Source organism: Camelus bactrianus, chromosome 7 (assembly GCF_048773025.1).
Source record: "Camelus bactrianus isolate YW-2024 breed Bactrian camel chromosome 7, ASM4877302v1, whole genome shotgun sequence".
Taxonomy (NCBI): domain Eukaryota; kingdom Metazoa; phylum Chordata; class Mammalia; order Artiodactyla; family Camelidae; genus Camelus; species Camelus bactrianus.
The window spans coordinates 64,265,052-64,268,257 of record NC_133545.1 but is presented as its reverse complement, the minus strand read 5'-3'; positions in this window follow the sequence as shown (position 1 = coordinate 64,268,257).

Genomic DNA, 3,206 nt, shown 5'->3' with positions numbered 1-3,206 from the left:
GCTTTTTCTGGAAGCTTTGACTTGGACTAATTTTTCAAGATTCATCTATGTTGTAGTCTGTATCAGTACTTCACTTATTTTTACAATAATATTTGAATAATATCCTATCATTTCATTTATACAATCATCGATTGATAAATATTTGGGTTATTTCCACTTTTGAGCTATTATAAATAATGCAGCAGTAAACATTTGAGGGTAAGTTTTTCTGCAGATGTATGCTTTCAATTCTCTTGGGTAGATAACTAGGAGTGGAAGTGTTAAACAGTATTCCAAAGTAGGTGCACCATTTTACATTCCCACCAGCACTGTATGAAGATTCTAATTTCTTCACTTTCTCATGAACTTTCAACATTATGATACTGACTTTTTGATTACAGCCATCCAGGTGGGTGTGAAGTGTTATCTCCCATGATTTTGACTTGCATTTCTCTAAGAACTAATGATGTTGAGTATCTTTTCATATTTTTATTGATCACTTGCATATCTTCTTTGAAGAAATATGTATTCAAATCATTTTCCCATTTTATAATTGGGTTATTTGTCTTTTTATGGTTCAGCTGTGAGTTTTCTCATCAAGGTTTGACAGGGTGGTAATGCTAGGCACCAGTGCTATGATATATGCAAAAAACTTGGGTTCTGAAACTGCTTTCTTTTATTCAGTTATAAAGTGGTCACCTATGACAGCCAGAATCAAATCTACTTTTAATGAAATTTTGATTATCATTTAAAAAAATACACATTTCAAATGTCTAATAAAGTACCGATATCAGAAATATCCCCTTCACTTAATATTGCAAAGAGCAAGTTGTTCAAGGAGATAAAAGCAGTGTTAGTTATAATAGTAAGATAATCAGTTATAATAGTAAAGGAATTCTTAGAACTTGGGTTAAGAAAACGATTCTATACCAATATTATGGACTATATAGCAATTAAGAATTATAAGCATCTGGACTATGTTGATATATGGAAACTCATTCATGAAACAATGTTAACTACAAAATATCTGTCTTATACAGGTTACACTCATATACTTCAATAGATTTATAAGTGTTTCTTTATCATTTGTCTTCAGACAAAATCTATAAAAACATTTATTCTTATGAATCTACTAAAATTTATTAATGTATTTATAAATGTTTCTATGTAATTTTGTCTTCAAACAAAATCTATTTCATACAGATTTTATATATATACCTATAAATCTATTAAAATACATGAATGTGCATTAATAAATGTAAGGTAATATGAACAGAATTTAATGTTTATTGGATTCTTTGCTTTCAAAAAGCAGTGTTTCACAAAAAAAAAGGGTTCTATTTCATTAATAGCATTGCTCACAAAGATTCAGTGCTCAAAAAATTGGGGAATTTGCTGCAAATAAGTATGTTTTTTTCAGTAGAAATTCTCAGAGCCTTTAATCCATTAACATGCACTGTGAATCTCTAAAAGAAAGAGGTTCTTTGTATTATTTATCTGAAAGTCTGTTATTTTTATCATGATTTACAATTATTATACTTGTGTAAATCTCATTTGTGCTTGTTTTACTAATGTATCGCCCCCAAGTAACAGGATAGTAAGTATATCTCCATTCCTTACCATTGTTCCTAGTGCCTCAGCCAGGGCACACAGCAGGAGCTCAATAAATACTTTTATAGTGAATGTATTACTTGGAGGAGTATCTTGAGGGACTAGTGCTTGAAGTTACATACTTTGGGAACTACCACTCTAAAGTTATTCAATTTTATAATAACTTCAAAGGAAAAATTGTGTTAACACCTCTAGGCCCCTAGAGATCCACTTAATAAATTATTGCTGTGCTTTGGCAGAATCCATTACTGCTCCAGGGAACTGAGGAGATTTCTCAGAGAGCACGTCGTGACCTGGAAAAATATTGTGAAATCATTTTTATACTCCAAAACTCCAACTAAAAACAGCAGTAAAAATGACCATAACCATGAAAAAAGTTGAAAGGAATCATGCTTTGCATCAACACCAAAAATTCAATTTGAGGGAACACATTTTGTTCACATGAGATTTTTCCATCAAGGATGTTGGCTTATTTTAATAGATTGAGTTTGAAAAGCAGATATTCCTTCTGGAAATTGCAAATTATTGACTCACTGATTCTCTCTTAGGTAAAGTGATTTCATGTATAACGATTTTTTTTTGGATAGTCTGAGTCCATGTTAAACAGCTATTAAAATATTTTAAATATATGGTTTACCTACATATTTTATACAATAATTTAGTTTTAGGATACTTTCTAAACGCTTTATTTTTAAATAACCCTTTGTGAAAGTTATATAATGCTGTTGTCTTTTTTAATAACATGGGAGAGCTAAATACTTTTCATCAACTAAGATTTATGAATTTCCTCGTCTTGTTCTCCAAAAGTGCTAAAAATCCTAATTTCATTATTTCAGAGTAGTGTTGAAGCAAAATAATAAAAATTGATATAAAATTTAGTTATTTTTTCCAGTTATCAAAGTGGAAAGAATTTTACGAGCTGCCAATGCCTCCATATCATGACACATCATTAAAAGCTGTTTATGTCTAAACTGTAAACCTTAATATTTGGCGTCGTGGGGGGGGGGGGGGCGGGACATGTCAAGTCAAACAAAGAATGTATTTCCAAAGCAGCATTTGCAAAGGTTAATCCGTGTATAGACTACAGAGGGGAAAGTGCAGCGACTGATGTCTGATGATCGATCCAAGACCCGCTTCTCGAGTTTTTTTTTCCTGGTTAATAAACCACCAGGAGAGATCATTTTTAAACTTAAATTTGCTGAAATGGGAATTTACAAACGTATGAAAAAGAATTCCCTAAACTTGAGAAGTTTCAGTAAATTAATTTTATATCTGAGAATAAAGATTTCTTGCTTCTTCTGCATCTTCCGCACAAAAGATAAAGGATACCCGACTATTTGGGAATCTGCAGGGAGAAAATTTACACAATCCCCAAACCGAAGGTGGTCTTACAGCTCAGAGATCCCCTGAACACCCAAGGCCTCTGAGGCCCGGTCAGTTAAGTGGCTTAACACAGGTCTCCCGACCGCCGGCCCAACCAACAGCAAAGCTCACACGCCACCAGCTAGAGTGAAGGTCAAAGCAACAAACTAATCCGCAGTCCGCCGGCTGTGAGGGTCTTCCTATCCAAGGGAGTTTTTTTTTTTTTTTAATGCGGTTTATGAAAGGGCATTTCT